General features: G+C 40.5%; 1 protein-coding gene across 1 annotated transcript in view; it reads right to left on the minus strand.

The window, feature by feature from the left end:
• Prrg1 (proline rich and Gla domain 1) overlaps positions 1 to 14,382 on the minus strand; it is a 105,690-nt gene extending 91,308 nt beyond the window's left edge. The window contains exon 1 of the mRNA XM_005087124.4: positions 14,227 to 14,382. The gene's annotated coding sequence lies outside the window, so the exon portion shown is untranslated. The remainder of the gene's footprint in view (positions 1 to 14,226) is intronic.
• Between the last annotated feature and the right edge of the window lie 3,744 nt (positions 14,383 to 18,126).

Genomic DNA, 18,126 nt, shown 5'->3' on the forward strand with positions numbered 1-18,126 from the left:
CCTATTTGCAATATAAAATGGCACAGAATAAACCATCTGTAATCTGAAATGTAAGAACAGAAACAATGAAAAGAGATATGTGATCAAAGGGAGACTGAAATCAAGCCAAGAAAGCATCAAATCCTGTAATTGCACGTTCAAACATCTGAGACACATAGTGTGATATGAATGTCAAAGGACTGGAGAAGCCCTATCTCTATGGTCTTGCAATCAGCAATTCACATGGTATCTCACTTGGAATGACACAGTTTACTGCCTGCAGCTTTCCTCAACAATAACCCCAACCTTGCTCTTTCCTTCCATCTCTAACTTAAGTCTTCACTGCATTAATATCTTACTACATTATCTTCTCAGGGACTAACTGTGAAGATCATGACTATTTTTGTGCTCGCATACACACACACACACACACACACACACACACACACACCTACCTTGATTCTGAAATATGGGCAAAAACTTTCAGGAATTCCCAACTCTTACCTCCTTAAATGCCTACAAAGTTAACACCGTGTGAGGGAATACCTAGAGAGGTTTTACAGTGGAGGCCTAGCCTGAACATGGGAAGCACCCATGTTTTATTACGCATGGACTGGTGTCATGCGTAATAAAAAATTATAAACATTTATTAATTAATAGAAAGGGAAAAATAAAGCCAACATTCATTTCTCTACTTCTTTTTTAAAAGATTTACTTATATTTTATGAGTATGAGTGTTTTACTTGCATGTATGCAGGTGTACCACACACACACTAAGTACCATGCAGGCCAGACAGAACTTCGGATCACACAGAACTAGAGTTACAGGTGGTGGTGAGCTGCCATGCAGGTGTTGGGAACTGAACCTGGGTCCTCTAGAAAAGTAGCAAGTGCTCTTAACTGCTTATTTTTGACAAAAAAAGCTGAACCATCTCTCAAATCTCATTTCTCTGCTTTTTTATTTGCTAAATGGTTTTTTTCATTTTACATACCAACCCCATTTGCCTTCCCTTAACTCCCCCTATCCTGTCCCCCAATTCCACCGGATCCATTCCTAAGAGGTAAGGCCTTCCTTCAGGAGTCCACATAGTCTGGCATACCAAGTTGAGATAGAACAACCCCTCCCCCATATCAATGCTGAACAATGTATCCCACCATAGGTAAAATGGGCTTCAAAAAGCCAGTTCATACCCCTGGGTTAAGTCCTGGTGCCACTACCAGGGGGTCTTCCAACAGATCAAGTCACATATCTGTCACCTACAGTCAGAGGGTCTAGTTTGGTTCCATGCAGGTTCCACAGCTAGCTGTCAGTCCACAGCACATCAGCTTCTACTAGCTCAAGTCAACTGTCTCTGTGATTTTCCCTGTCATGACCTTGATGCCCCTTGTTCATATGATCCCTCCTCCCAGTCTTCAACTGAACTCCCACCCTGATATCAATCCCCACATCTATGAAACCTGATTTTTGACAAAAAGCCAAAAGTGTACAATGGAAAGAAGAAAGCATCTTCAACAAATGTTGCTGGCATAACTGGTGTCAACATGTAGAAGGCAAATAGATCCATATCTATCCCCATGAACAAAACTCAAGCCCAAGTGGATCAAAGACGTCAACATAAATTCAATTACACTGAATCTGATAGAAGATTAAGTGGGGAGTAGCCTTGAACACATGGACACAGGAGACCACTTCCTAAATATAACACCAGTAGCACACAGACTGTAAGACCTACAATCAATAAATGGAACCTCTTGAAACTTAAAAGCTTCTGGACATGGTAAATAAGACAAAATGACAGCCTACAGAATGGGAAAAGATCTTCACCAACCCAACATCTAACAGAAGGCTGATCTCCAAAATATACAAAGAACTCAAGAAACTAGACACCAAAATACTAAATAATCCAATTAAAAAACGCAGTACAGATCCAAACCGATAATTCTCAACAGAAGAAACTCAAATGGCCTAAAGACATTTAACAGATCTGCTTCTTGATTATAGATAAAATGTAACTAGATATAGCAGGATTCAAGATGGCAGTGGTGGCTGAGAAACCCACAGAGGCTCTGAGGTAAGACAGAGTGGTGAAGCATGAATCTGCAGAGCACACAGAGTAGCTCCAGAACAACTAAAATAGGGCAGATCTTATGGGAAGATGCTTTTAAAAAGTGGTCTCCCAGAAGCCTTCTATGGCTCTCACTCCCAACTGTGAGTCATCAATCATCATACCAGTGCAAAAGCAGCTTCCATGCCTTTTGCAGTCAGCAGCAGCACAAAACATGGACTTCTACATGGATTCTGGGGAAAACATACCCTCTCCCCCCTAAAAAAGGAAACAATCAGACAGGAAGCTATTGAAGAGAGTCCTTAAAATTGTGACGAAGATGCTGAAGAGTAGTTTATCACAGTTGATGGTTTCTGTCAAGGCTGGAGGGGGCGGTGGGGAAGGACTCAGTTTTTAAGGGGCTGGTGGCCACTGGAAGTTTTGACCATGCTCCAGTGCGTATATGGATAACACAAATTGGACTAGGTGTGGCCACAAGGGTATGGAGGCTGGACCAAGGAGGACTAGGAAATGAGTTTGATCCGGGTGCATTATGTGGCATTCCCAAATAAACAATAAAAATACAATGCTGAAAAAAATAAGTGGTCTCATGAAAGTAGAAAAACTGATGGCAGAGTAGAGCATCCTGCAGCAGAGAGAAGCAAAACTAAAGATTCGTCAGCAGTGAGGGGAGGGTATGAGAACACTACTGCAGTGGACAAAGGAGCATGTCATTGGCAAACAGGACTGGCTCTCAGCCTTCCACGAGGCTCAGGCCAGTGTGCATGAATCCACCATTGCTGCAGAAGACCATGGGGCCATGACACTGTCCATGGGCTGCAAGCACAATGGGCATGCCTGGTATGTGTGGAACGGGGAGGGCAGAGAGGAATGCAGCAATCTGGAATTTGAGTGGATTCTGCCCCTGATGAGCTGCCTAACCGCAGGATCACCCTGGCTCTGGGTACCAACAGTATATCTGTGATGAGTCTTAGTAATAGTCTAGTATTTACCAGAAACCTTGAACCAGACCAATGACTCACTGCAATAAGAATTTGCATGCAAAGCTGTTTGGTCAAAAAATATACTGTGTAACACACAGCAGCCTGCATTGTTACTTTAATAAATCAATGTGTAATAGGAGGTGGAATGTGGGGGTGTGAGAGCCACGGAACTATGGGAGTATGGCTGCAAAGGATGAAGGAGCATGTCCTTACTGAGTAGAGCAGGAAGGGTGGCGTACAGCAGCCTGGAGCTCACACAGGCTGTTCTGCCCAGCCATACAATCACCCTGGCTTTGAGCAACAAGATATTCAAGATGAAGAACAGTTCATTTTCTGGATTAAACCTCCTTGAAAGATCTTCATGTGGTCCGTGCTGCCACCAGAGGCTATATTGGTGCTCACTGCCAGTGCTACAGGTGGGGCCTGTGCTGGTGTCTGTAGTTCATGTTGTTGCTGCAGGTTGATACTTGTGGTCCATGTTATGACCAGAGGTCATGTGGATGTCTGTGGTCTATACTGTCTCCAGAGGCCATGTCTGTGTCTCTGATTCTTGCTGCCACTGGGGGTCCATTATGCCACTGGAAACCATGTGGAAGTCAATGATCCACACTGCAGCCAGCTGTTATGAGCAAGAAAGCTTCTTTTGCAGGGGCTAAAAATGACTGCAGACTCATAATTGAGAATGAGAGACATTGAAGGCTTCTATGAGAGCCTCCCACCCAGACCCCCAAAGAACAGTCCAGGTAGGAAGCTACAAAGGGGTCCTTAAATGTTGTAACAAAGATGCTGAAGTGTCCTGGGGCCATATTGGTATCCAAGGGTCATGCTTCCACTAGGGCCATGCAGATGTGAGTACTCTGTACTGTCCCCTGGGCCATGGTGTGATTTGGGCCTGAGCCTCAGCCTAGGACCATGTCTGGGTGTGTAGTCCTACCACAGCCAGGGTCTGTGTTGATGTCCATGACTCACATTGCCACCAAGAGGATGCTTGGGTTTTGGGCTGACACTTGTGGCCATGGTGGAATCTGACAGATGTGCTACTAGAGGACCATGGTGACCTGGGTGGCCTATGCTGCCACCCATGGCCATGGTGTTGTCTGGGCCTGAGCTGCTGCCGAGGGCCATGTCTGGGTATTTGGCCCTATGCAGCCAGTGTCTGTGTTGATGTCCATGACTGTTGCCAGTGAAGTCTATGTAGAGCTCAGTGTCCGGGATGACACCTGAGGTCATATTGGCAGCCGAGGGTAAGGCTGCCACCAGGGCTGTACAAATCGAGGTGCACACCACTACCACACAGGGCATGTCTGGGTCTGTGGCCCTACTGCGGCCAGGGTCTGTGTTGATACCTATGGTTCCAGTTACCATTGAAGGCTGTGCTACTGTCCAGGGTCTGGCCCTCCAACAGCGATCATATTGGGCTACTGCTGGGCCCAGATATGCTACCTGGAGCCATGGTGACAATTGGGCCTAAGATACTGCTGATAGCCATGTTTGGGTCTGTGATCCAGATACAGCCAGAGTCTATGTTGATGTACATTGCCCATGTTATCACAGGCACCCATCAAACCATGTGTTGAAGTAGGAGGACCATGCAGAGTTGGCTCTGCCTCTCACTGGAACAGGGAAAGCCGGCCCCCCTTACCGGAGCTAACCCCGTCACCAATTGGTCCTGCCTCTCACAGAAAAGCTGGCCCCCAACACTTGGGAAAGTTGACCTCACCCGTCACCATGGGCTCTGTCTATCACCTGAGGGGGTTGGTCCCATCAGTATGAACTGGCCAACTCAGTTCTGACAAACTCAGTTACCACCTTGGCCCACGTCCAGTGCTTTAAACTGGAACTCATCTATCCCATCTATGACCTGCTGGACTGGGCGAAAGGACTGACCCTGGGGAACCATAGTCACAGGATCTACATGAATCAGGACAACAGCAGGATATCCCAGAGGAGTCCTCGCTGAGGTCCAACACTGATGGTGTACCAGAAGCCAGGGGACTCGAACCTGACCAACAACCCACTACAAAACGAACATCTGCAAGTAAAGCTGTTTGGTCACAAGAGAACACTGCACGATTCACTGCAGCTCCCAACACCACTAAGACAAATGAAGAAGTGATGGAGAGGTGGGAAAGATAGAGGAGTGAAGTTGTTTTGTTTTTTAAATTAATATTATTATTCTTATTATTTCTTTTTAAGTTTTCCTTAGGGAGAGATGCTACATGGGAGAAGGGCAGATACAGAAGGGCTGGGAGATGGGTGGGATTAGGATGCTTGATGTGAAATTCCCAAAGAATCAAAAAACCATTATGTAATAAAAAAAAAGATGGTTTCTGGTGAGGTATGGTGGTGGGGGAAGAACTCAGTTATCTTTAAAGGACTGGTCACTAAGTGTTTGACCATGTTCCAATGAGTACATGGGCAACACAAACTGGGTTTGGTGCATTTCTTCTTTGGAGGGAGGGGCACAATGGTGGGAGTCTGGACCTGGGAGAAATAGGAAGCCAATGTGACTGGGTATATTTTATGAAATCCCCAAATAATTAATAGGAATATTATGTTGGGGAAAATAAAGAAAAAGAAAACAAATATTGTAGTAACTTAAAGAGCACAGAAAATAAACTTCATTTGTTATTAAAAACTGTGACTAGATATCTGATGTTCTCAACACCATGCCTGCTGTGTAATAAACTGAACTCAGACTGTTTTCAAGAGCAACAACTGCTGATGAGAGCTCAACTGCTGATCCATTTCTACAGCACCCAATAAGAAAAGTAACCAGCAGTCTCTTCTCAAAGCAAAGTCTTTAAAATGACTTAAATTGCTGTACTCAACCCTGTGATAAGTGAGGTCCGAGCAGTGCCTGAGGTACATTTAAAGCATCTTTTCTGTTGTCTTGCTGCAAGTTGTTGGCTTGTTTTAAGATGTATTTATTTCTCTATCTGTTTATGTATGGGGGTTGTCTGTGTGTCTGTGAGTTTGTTTGGGTGTTTGTCTATGTGGGGTAAACAGGTGTCCTGTGTTTTCCTCTCTAACTCTCTACATTTTCCTTTTAAGACAGGAGTCTCTTCCTGAACCTAGGGTGTTCTGCTGTGGAAGCTGGAAGTCAGAAAGTCTAAGCAATTCTCTTATTTCTTCCCTCATAGAGCTGGATATGTGATTTCAGAATAATCATCACTGAGACAAGTCTCTGACCCCTAATTAACTTGGTTTTATTAAGCACAGTCTCTTTAGCAGATATAACTCTTGGTCCCAGCTTTATTAAAGTTATACCTGGCATACCCCAACTTTAGGGGAAACTGCAAGTTTTCTCTTATTTTTCCTTTACTTTTTGCTTTCTGTTCTCACTATAAATCTCTCTAAAAAGCAGCAAGCAAAATCCATATTGCAAAATGAATACTGCACTATGTCGAAATATTTTCTACTAGGCTAATTAGTCTATCACTTTCAAATTCAACCTGTCAAAGTCTTAGGGCATAGGAAAAATGTAGAAAAGTTACTTGCCACACATGAAACATGAATAACCTCTACTCCAATTACCAGTGGAACCCTCATTTCTTCCATCTGAAATGTCATGAGTTTTTCTGTCCCTGTGAGCATTTGGAGCTCAGACTCTGGCCAAATCACCCATTTTGCTCTAGTTATAGAATTCTGGGGCTTTCCTTAACCCTCATCTCCATTTCCCCCAAATTCTTCCAACAAACATGTTTTGAAACCATTATAACCATAGTCACCACAACAGAAACAACCTCAACTACCTGATACTTATTTTCTCTGCTAGACATTTTTCTTTCCATCACTGTGACAAATACCTGAAAAAATAAACTTAATGATCACATTTTCAGAAATTTCCGTTTGCAATCAGCTATGTTCATATTTCTGGACCTATAATAAAGCAAAATATCATGGCAGGAGGGTACAGAAGAAGAAAGCCCCTCAATGCACATAAGACAGTAAACAGAGAATATGTGCCTTTGCTAACAGTTCTCTTCATTCATTCATTCCATCTGAGCCTTCAGGTTATGCTGGTGCTGCTTATATTTGAGGTGAGTTTTACTTTCCTTCATCACTTCTCTCTGAAAATTCCCTAAGGACACACCCAGAAATGTGTTTTATCACCTGGAAATCTTTCAAACCAATCAAGTTAAAAGTACGTATTAATCAGTAGAGAAGAGGGCTTCCTTAACTTCAAAAAAACAATCTGTTCCTTAAAAAATTACTAATAACGTATTTAATGGTTCAAAACAGGAAGCATTCCCTCTAAACTCAGAAACAAGGCAAATATGTCTCCTTTTACCACTATTTACATCATGCTGTAATTCTACCAAATAGAATTATTAAATGAAAGGAAATAACTGGTATATACAGTCAGAACCAAGAAATGAAACTGCCTTTGTTTATATGACATGAGTGTTCTAGTAGAAAATATCAAAGAATTGACAAAACAGTTTCTAGAATTAGTACAGCTAGATTAAGTGATACAAAGTTAATAAACATAACTTAATCAGCACAACTTGAAACTTAAAACACATCACAATTTATATTAGCATATCTTTGACATCAATTAGGTAACAGTCTAATTACTTTTATATAAGATGTCTAGTAGGAAAACTAGAAAACTCTGATGAAATAAATAAAAGGGCCAAACAAATTAAAAGGACTTCTGGAATCAAGGATGCAAAGATCTAACAGTTTCAAGATACTATTCCAACATGATCCATGAATTCAATACCACTCCCCCTGAAAAAAAAACCTAAATAACTTATTTTATAACTATAAGAGATTGGTTCTGAAATTTCTATTGAGACGCAAAAGATATGGGGTAGCCAATTCAATATCAGAAAAGAATAAGAGCAATGGAACATTACAGCCAATTTCAAGAGTGTATTAATTACTTGTCTCATTGCTGTGACAAAATACCTGGCAAAAGCAAGTTAAGGAAGAATTTATTTCCTATGACAATTCCTGGGGACATAATGCACCATAGCAGGAAGGAACAATGGGAAGAACAGGAAACAGCTGGTCAAATTGTGTCCACATGCTAGAGAAAGAGTGATGAATGCCTGAGCTTAGCTCACTTTCTTCTTTTTATTTATTCAGTCAGGGAGCACAGCCCATGGAATGGTACGACCCACATTTATGTTGATTTTTCCTATGTCAGTTAACATAATCAGTGTAATACCTCACAGACATGCCCAGAGACTGTTTCCATGGTGATTCTAAATCTCATCAAATGGAAGGAAATGGGGAAAGAGAAACCATGACTAGAATATACTGTATAATTTTTCAATTAAAAAAGATTTACCCCCACAAAGACTGACTATTTGGCTACAGTAATAAAAACAATGTGGCATTCGAAAAACAATAGACAGGTTAATCAATGTAATAGAATAAGTTCCCATTAACTTGTCTTTGATAAAGAACAAAAGAAAGCATAATGAAGAAAATATAAGTTTTTCAATTAATGCTGCCAGAACTGGATATCCACATGCAAAAACAAAAATGAAGATAGAAAGCCAGGCATGGTGGCTGCACATCTTAAGTCCCAACACTCAGGAGACAGGGAAAGATAGATCGCTGTGAGTTTGAGGCCAGCTTGATCTACAAAGCAAGTTCCAGGCCAGTCAGGTCTTTACAATAAGATCCTGTCTAAAAAATTAATATAGTGCTCATAATATGTGGTTCAGTTGGTAGAGTGTCTGCCTAATATACATGAAGCCATGGGTTCAACTTGAGCAATAGAAAAAAAGTCTATATAACGACTTCACACCCAGAACAATTAACTTTAAATACATTGCTAACCTAAAATGGGTGAGTGTTATGTGTAAAATATAAAATATTAAAACTTCTAGAAGATAGCATAAAAGGAAATCTCAATGATTTCAATATGATGATGATCCATAAAAAATGATTAGTAAACTGGACTTCATTAAAACATAAAACTTCTGCTCTACAAAGACACTATCAGGAAAAATAAAAGGAAAAACTACACATTATAAGAAAATACACTTGCAAAATAAGTATTAGATAAAAGACTATTGTGCCAAATATAGAAGTACTTGGTTTAAAAATGACTAAGGATCTGAAAAGACGCCTCAGTAAAGAAGAAACACGGATGGAAAATAAGCATATGAGAAACAGCTGAGCAATGTGTTTTTATGGAAGCTCAATTTAAAGCAACAATGGATTACCACTATACACCTATTAAAAAAGCTGGGCGGTGGTGGCACACGCCTTTAATCCCAGCACTCGGGAGGCAGAGGCAGGCGGATCTCTGTGAGTTCAAGGCCGGGCTGGACCGACAGCCTCCAAAACAATACAGAGAAACCCTGTCTCATAAAACCAAAAAAAACCTATTAAAAAAGCCAAAAGAAAGAAGATTTACACTACCAAATGCTGGTAAGAATGCAGAGTGGGTCAGTCATTAACTACCAATGCAACTGAAAAAAAAACAGTACACTCATTGTGTATGTTGTCAGATTCTAGTAAAACCAAACTTATTCTTAACATAAAATACAGCACTCATACTCCTTGGTATTTACTCAAAGGAGTCAGGATGACATGCTGTGGAGAGAGTAGAGGGGGTTATAGAATATCGATGTTCATAATAGCTTTATTTATAGTTGCTAAAACTTAGAAGTGACAAAGATGTTTTCTTAGGAGGTAAATAGATAAACTGTGACATAGCTAGGTGAGGTGTTCATTACCCAGCACTTAAGAGAAATAAGGGATCAAACCATGGGAAGACATTCAGGAGATTTAAATGCACATTACTAAATAAAAGTAATGGGGGTGGGGACCTGGATATTGTATGATCCCAAGTATACAGTGTTTTGCACAAGGTGAAAGTATGTAAATAGTCAAAGGATCAATAGTTACTAGATGTTAGAGAGAATAAGTGATTAAAATAATGTGGTGTGGAACACAGTATTTGTTTAACTATGTAAAGATATGTTGCATTTGTTTAACTATGTAGAGGTGTGTTGCCTGTTTATTCTGCATTTGTTTAACTATGTAAAGTTGTGTTGCTGTTTCACCTTGTCAGCCTAAGGCACCTTATTGGTATAATAAAAAGATGAACGGCCAATAGATAGGCAGAAGAGGGATAGGCAGAGCTGGTGGACAGAGCCAGCTAGATGCCACAAAAGCAGGAAAGTAGGTTGGACAGTACAAAGATGAGGTAAATGACCTTTAGGGCAGTGCATGAATTAATAGATATTGCTTAATTTATGTTAAAGAAAAAAAGTTAGCTAGAAACAAGCCTAAGCTAAGGCCAAGCATTCACAATTAGTAATAAATCTCTGTGTCATGATTTGGAGGCTAGAGGTACAAGAAAGGCTGCTACACACATGAAGCAAAGAGGATTTGTAGGGCAGTCAAAGTATTTGCATGATATGGCAATGGTGAATGCAAGTCATTATAATTTGTCCAAACCTATAGAATGTTCAACCCAAAGAGAAAGGCCTATGTAAACAATAAACCTTAGGTGATAATGATGTGTCAGTGTAAATTTATCAGTTGAAGCAATGGTACCACTGTGGTACACTTTATCCTAGTGCAGGAAATACAGGAGGAATATGAGAACTCTCTTTCCTATTTAATTTCCCTGTTAACCTAAAACTTTCCTATAAAATAGAACTTATTAATTAAAAAGTTAATAACCTCTATACTTACAATGATTTGATTCATTCCTAGATACACCTGCAAATTCTACCTGGATATTAAAAAAAGAATCTCAAATCGATTCACTGAGAAATAGTATTCATCACTTAATAAAATATGCAAAGAGAATACTCTCAGCTTCATTCTTCTCTGCCTTTAAACTTATGTTTTAATTCATTCTCTTCTCTTTTCTGAGTGTCCCTTATCCCACTGTCTCCTGTATTGAACCCTTAAAATCTTCAAACTGCAATGTTTGTCTTAATTTCTTTCATCAACAATTTATATACTTCCATCACTCAAAGTATTCTTTTAAACAAAGTGGACCTCAAAAATCTCCCAGAGTTTCTTTTTTTAATTTTTTAAGTTTCTACACTTTCCATTTCTAATTTGGTGTGTTAATATGAAGGAAAGTCATTAAATAGAAGCATGTTAGTTGAAAGAACTTCCCAACAGCATAGTCTGATGTATATGTCAAATTAAAAACCATTTTTCCAAATACCTGCAATGTCTGTCTAGTCCTAAGAATGATAATATTCCACCAACTAAAGAATACAATTAAGTCAATCCTCTGTACCTGACATAAACCAAAAAATATAAAAGAAAACAATAAAGCCTCTTTGGTTATTAAATACAAGTATCTTCCCCTGGTTGGGTCCTTTTTACACTCTGTTATTTATCTACAAAAACACGGGAAAACACCAGAAACACATGGAAGAAGTCTGAATGATAAAAATTCAAAGGAGAAAAGTATAAAATAAGCAAAGTGGTTTGGTATTTCTTTCAACAATGGGCACATGAATCAGAAAATATGTAGAAGTTTTAAATAAAAATATTCATTGAGCACTCAGCCTTTCTGCATCTCAAACTTTATTCATAAATATCAAATACTTGAAGCATTGTTTTGGCAGGGTGATTATTTTAGAAGTCACATGGAAAAAACAACTTTACATTTAGTTGGATAGGGTAGAAGTTAAAGAAAGAAAGAAAAACGGGTTACTAATGAGTAGGGCAGGTTCTCTACTTTTCAGGCATAGACTCAGGATCAATCAAGTTGTCAAATCCTGAGTCATTTTTAAACAAAAGAATAAATTCACTCTTTTATAATGCCAGTATTTGCTTGAGATACTCTTAGCAATGAGTAAATCCATTCAGGAGGTGAAAGTTGGGGACAGGACTGTTGAGACTGTGCAGAGGTAACTGGAAGGTCAGTAATACTGTTGGAGTTAAGAGAGTTGTCAAAGACAAGATAGCATAAACAGTCAGACCAAGCTTCGTAAGGATACAGTATACAAAATGTTCATTAGCTAAAGGCTCAAACCACCTTAATACTCAAGAGTACAATATAATGTAGGTTGCAGTTTTCTTTATTTATGTGTTAGTTAACAATTTCTACATAGTACCTGGTGAGCTGTGTTCATTTGTGGTATTTCATAAATTCAAGTAGCACCTTATTCATGTCTTTCTCAAATGACAAATAAAATATTCCAATGAATACTCTGACTAGTCACTAGCTTAGGTCTCTCTTAAAGTGTATGCTTTTATGATTCTCATTTTCCCTTTTGCCTACAGACTTTTTATACCTCTTTTATGTGGATAAATTATCACTAACACATGAGAATGTATCTATGTTCTCACTCCTTATCCATACTCAAAAAATGTTGCTTAAACATTAATTAAAACTTTAGAATTTCCTCTATTACCCTACGAACCCCGTATAGGATGATTTATCTTTCTAATAACAATTAATAGCATGCAACTATAAGTTTATTGGGCACTCGCCACATGCAATGTAGCTATTTGTGTAGCAAGAGAGAAAGTAAGGCTAGTGTTATAAAACAGATAAAGCATGATTATTTCTAGGAGAGTTGGCAAATTTTTGCAATAAGTTAATAAGGATGAGTCTGAAAGGATGAATAGGAGTTCACTGGGCTCTTGGAAAAGGCGAAAGGCATTCGTAACATTCCCCACACAAGTTTAATAACATCACCACCAAATATCTTTGAATAATTGGAGTAAACAAATGAATAAATAAAATAACTAGAAAACATGAAGAAATTCTCTTTAAACATATTTCAGATCTGAAAGTAAATGTTTATAAAACAGGATTCACAATCAAGTAAAAGAGGTAGAGGAGGAAGAAGCCAAGTTTATTATGTTGTATTAAGTTAAGACTAATGAGTTAAAATATAAACATCTGTGCTTGGGACCACATATACCATCTTTCATAAAAGTTCATAAAAAATAAAAATGAAAGCATACAGGCCTTTATCCAAAGTCACAATACTTTCCCTAATGTTTTATATTCTTAACACCATTTTTAAAGTTTCTAAAGTGAGTCGGCCTAAGTATCTGGCAGCACCATACCCCTAAGTATATACTCTTTGTTGAAACAATGAAACACTACTTTAGCTAAAATTTCAGTTACTGATGTGTACACCTTCATAGTTTTCAAAGTCTGGCCTTATACTGTGACCTATCAAAAGGGATTCGTCTAGCTCTAAGCTTTGCCACGACATCTCTTCTCACTTTCATTCACATTCACTTATTTCTTCTCAAATTCCATTAGTTACATATTTCTCTCATTGGAACTCTTTAAAATGTATATTAATAACACAATCCCACACCCACTCCCACACACAAAATGGCTGCAGCCAGAGCAAGAACACACACACCAATATGCAGTCACATTCCTATGGAGGATGTTCTTACTCAAAATCAACAGACAGGAAAAAGAAAAATGCCTCCACAGGAAAGTTGCTAGTTTCTCCATTCCTCCAAGTCCAGGCCCTCATAGATTTCACCACCCCCTAGGGCCGCAACGTGACTGCCTTCTCAGGCACAGGCACGCGCGCGCGCGTGCACATACACACACCACATACACGTGTGTGCGTGCGTGTGAGTGTGAGTGTGTGTGTATGTGTGTGCGCGCGCACTCGCGCGTCACCCGCTGTCACCCGCCACTGCCAACAAAACAGTTATAGCCTTTGTTAAAAATGTTCAGGCACAATGCATCAGAAGAGGGACACATTCCAGAGGAAAGGAAAGTCAAACGAGCGCCACACCCTCCATTGCAACAGCCCAGGCCGATAGCCCACCTCTCCCAAACCCTCTCCGCCGCACTTGGAAACGTTCCTGACAACTCTGCGTTCCGAGAAAGCAGCCCAGGGCTAGAGAGTAAGCTGGAACATCGCTCGGGGCCACCAAGCAGGGAGGGAGACTGAACTTGAAGCTGGGCCACCATCAAGCAAGGGCCCTCAAGCAAACCTCCCGGCTCGGCCAAGCCCAAGTGAGGACTTCCAGCTACTCCATTTCCTTCTTTCCTTCTTCTAATTCAGTGTCTCCCACACACCTTGCTGAGTCCCGCCACCGCTCACGCCTCTGCCCACGCGGCGGGAGCCAGGAAACCTCGGGCAGCGCCACCACCCACACAGCTGCACGAGTTTCCCGTAACCGGGTCAAAGTCTTGCATACACACCCTGGCCCCTCAGGGGCAGCTACCATGTTCTCTCGGAGGAGTCCCGTAAAGCAGCCACACTCACCGAGAGTCCCGCTCCGCTATTACACTCTAGGAGAGCCGCAAGCGGCGCCTGCGCCTTCCCGCTACCGCCGGACCAGGACCGTAGAACCGAGCCAGCAACTGCTGCGAACCGCCGAACCGCCGTAGGCAGCCGTGCGGAGGACTCCAACAGGGTTAAGGAAGAAGGGGAGGGGCCAGGAGGAGTGGGAAGCAAGGGGCGGGGCCAGGCAGGGCGGGAAAGGGAAGAGTGGAGCCTGGGTGGCTTCCACCAACCTTGCTCAGTAGACTATCCAGCTGGAACCTTTCACTCTAGATTCCTGTAACCACGACAGAAAAACTGCCATTGGCCCCTCTGTGTGTTCCCATATTCACCCGCGAGCAACCCTTGCTTGGAACAGGACCAAACAGTTGTTGGAGGAGCCGATCTCTCTCTCAAATCACACTGTCAGTCTCACCACCCCATTACTTCTTTTACCTTTGTTAATTCTCATTCCACAGTTTCCTTGGCCCTCTTCAAGTTAGTGGAATGGAAATTCCTCAGCTACATATCTCCTGAGAAGATATGTATGTGAGCTCAGTATGGGACGAGTGACTAACTAGCCAACCAACCTTTGGGTGGTGTTACAGCTCAGGGAATTGCCCTTTCCCTGGGGTCAAACTTGCACTACTCATGAACAACTCTTGAGGCTAACAATCTGCATTCTCTTTAAAACGGATTTTTTAAATTTTATTTTTGAGGCAAGGCTTTGCTTTGAGGCCCTGTTTACCTACTCTGCATATAGCTCAGACTGGCCTCTACCTCTTAAGTAACTTGTCTAGCCTCCCAAGTGCTGGTGTTACCGGTCTGTGCCACAGTGCCCTGCTCTGAATAATTATGTTGGTTAAAATCCATCCGAATGCCTTGGGAAATGAATCCGAATAACTTGTCAAATAAGACCTATTTTTATATGGTTTATAGGTGTTTCCTTTATAGTTTGAACACTAGGGTTCTAAAAACACCTCTTAGACATGGGATACAAGGCCATGTTGTTGTGTAGACTTTCCTGTCATGATGAGAGAAGCCTACTGGTTGTTAGCAATTCAAGGAGCCTAACGCAATTATTATTCTAGGCTGCATGCATGCTTAGTTTTAAGTTCTGGGCTTTTCTGTTTAGACTCTGGTCAGCTGTGGCATTGCATCTCACATGCTTTCAGATCAGCTATTAAAATAAACACACCTCAGTGAACCCAGTGTGTATTGGGTGTGGACTTGAAGTGATTTGTTCCAAGTTAATTCGTCCCCACCCCCTTTTTTACTTTAGTCAATGATGGAATTAGGACCACACTAGTAGGCCTTTCCCAATAAATACTTCAGTTGTGACTAGAACGTTTTATGGGGCAGTCTGGTCATTGTCACTAAAGATCTAAATATAGCAAAATTCCTCTCATTAGCTTTATGTTTTATACTTCTTTTATCTGTGTATTTTACAAAGTAGACTTTCCTGAGTTTGCTTCTACTTTGCATTTGTAAAAAAAAAAAAGAAAAGAAAAGCTTATAGGGATTGTAGGAAGTGCTTATTGACTGAAGGCATGCTGGCAGATTTGAAGAATGACTATCTGAGTGAGTGAAAATGTAACCTTAGCCTATTATTTCCACAGTAAAACACTCACTGCAAAGAAGGCGCTTTAGAAACACAGTGGATCAGAAAAGGTGATTTTTACACATGTAATAGAGGTAGATAGGTGGGAGAGTTCATTTTTAATTTGATTGCTGGCTTGTTCTTCTTTTTTTCCCTTAATAGTTACTTTGGTGGAAGTAAAAATACTAAATTTAAATAGCTTAAGCAAAATGACAAAGTTATTGTGTAACCCAAATTGTGAAAGAGTAAGTCTGTTGTTAGCCATGAGAATAAATAAAACCAGAAAGCAGAATGTTTGAAATTCCATTCCAGGCTCTCAATCTTTCCTCTCTCAGACAGGGTCACTCTTTCAGAACCTCCCAAAGTCACATACTACAGGCTTAGAATCACAGCCTCTGACCAATACTGAGTTCAAGCTCTCAAGTTGGGACAGATAGAAGATGTTTCTCTTTCCTCAGTTCAGGTTTTTAACACACCAACTAAAGAGTTTGATTGAGTAGATTATCATAACTGATTCTGGGCAGTAAATGTATAGATAAGAGATAATATGTAAATGGGACCCTACATACACACACACACACACACACACACACACACACACACACACACACCCATAGGAAAAGTAAGGAAGAAAATTTAAAATAAAAATACAAGATAAAAAGAAATGCTTCCAGACTGGCTCTCACCCCCAGGTCTGAAAAATGATAGAACACTGAGTTTTGTTTAGGGGTGTTTGTTTTGTTTTTATTTTTAATTTTTATTTTATGTGTATGACTGTTTTGCCTGCACAAATGTCTATGCATGTCCATGCATGCAGTGCCAACAGAGGCGATAAGAAAGCTCCTGATATCCTGAAACTGGAGTGACAGACAGCTGTGACCTGCCATCTGGGGGCTGGAAATGCCACCTGGGTCAGAAAAATATTCAGTGTTCTAAATCACTGAGCCATCTCTCTCCAACCCTGAGATGCTGTTTATAGGAAAAGAGAAAAATACTAGACAGACAAAAATAAACAAAATGCACACTTGCCTGGAGGGATGTCTCAGAGGTGATGAGCACTCTCTGCTCATGCCTAGGACCGCGCTTCAATTCTCAGAAGCCTCATGATGGTTTATGACTGCCTATAATTCTAGTTGCAGGGGATCTGATACCCTCTTCTGGCCTCCACTGCCACCAGGCACCTACACACATAAAGACACCCACACATGAACATAAAGTAAATAAATCTTTTTTAAAAAAAGAAGATACACACAACCCAATATTTGTATTTAAGAACCACAAAGTTGGCATATTCTCATATTCTCACTGTATGTATCTCTGTGTGTCTCTCCATCTCTGTCTCTCTCTCTGTCTCTGTCTCCCTCGCAGTCTCTGTCTCTCTCTGTCTCACTTTCTCTCTCTCTCTCATGTGTGTTTGTTTTCTATGGCTGCTATAACAAGTCATAGTGCAAGCTTACTGTTTTAAAACAATTTATTGAAGTTGAAAAGATGGATCAGGAGGCAAGAGCACCTTCTGCTCTTACTGAAGACCCAGACTTAGTTTGGAGTGGCTATCTCAGAAGATTCATCACTAACTGTAACTCCAACGGCAGGAGATCTGGTGGCCTTGCCTTCTTTGGGCTCTTACTACATAATAAACTAATGTAGGCACACACACATAAAAACTAAAACATATTTAAAATCAAGTAGAGCAAAAAGTAATTGTGTTATATTTTGGGGAACAGAGTGAGAGTGGAGTTCCTTTTGGGAGAGTTTTTGGGACCATCTTGCTTAAAGTCAAAATCTTCTAAATAATTTGTAGTCAGCTTAGTTTTCCTTACCTTGATTTACTTCTTGCTTAATAAATGAGGCAGGATTCAAAAGCAAATTTTAGGGTTAGTGGTGTAGATGTAATATTAGTTTCAACATCACCTCATATCACAGTTATTCCATAGTCTTCTACTCAGAAGCCTCCAAGGAGACTCCTTCACTAATATTCCAGTCTCATGTGTGAATACAGTGTCCTGCTTGATTAATGTCAATGTCATTGACTTGCAAATCAGATACCTAGCTCTAAACTCTCTACTGATTTTCAAATCTATTGTTAAACCAAGTAGTGAATCATTTTTTCTTAGGCTACTAAAAACAAAAGTCAACTTTTCTCCCCAAATCTTTTTTTGTTTGTTTGTTTGTTTTCAAGACAGGGTTTCTCTATGCAGCCTTGACTGGCCTGGAACTACCTTCGTAGACCAGGCTGGCCTCAAACTCACTGAAATCCGCCTGCCTCTGCCTCCTAAGTGCTGGGATTAAAGGCTTATGCCACC

Source organism: Mesocricetus auratus, unplaced genomic scaffold (assembly GCF_017639785.1).
Source record: "Mesocricetus auratus isolate SY011 unplaced genomic scaffold, BCM_Maur_2.0 Super-Scaffold_100003, whole genome shotgun sequence".
Taxonomy (NCBI): Eukaryota; Metazoa; Chordata; class Mammalia; order Rodentia; family Cricetidae; genus Mesocricetus; species Mesocricetus auratus.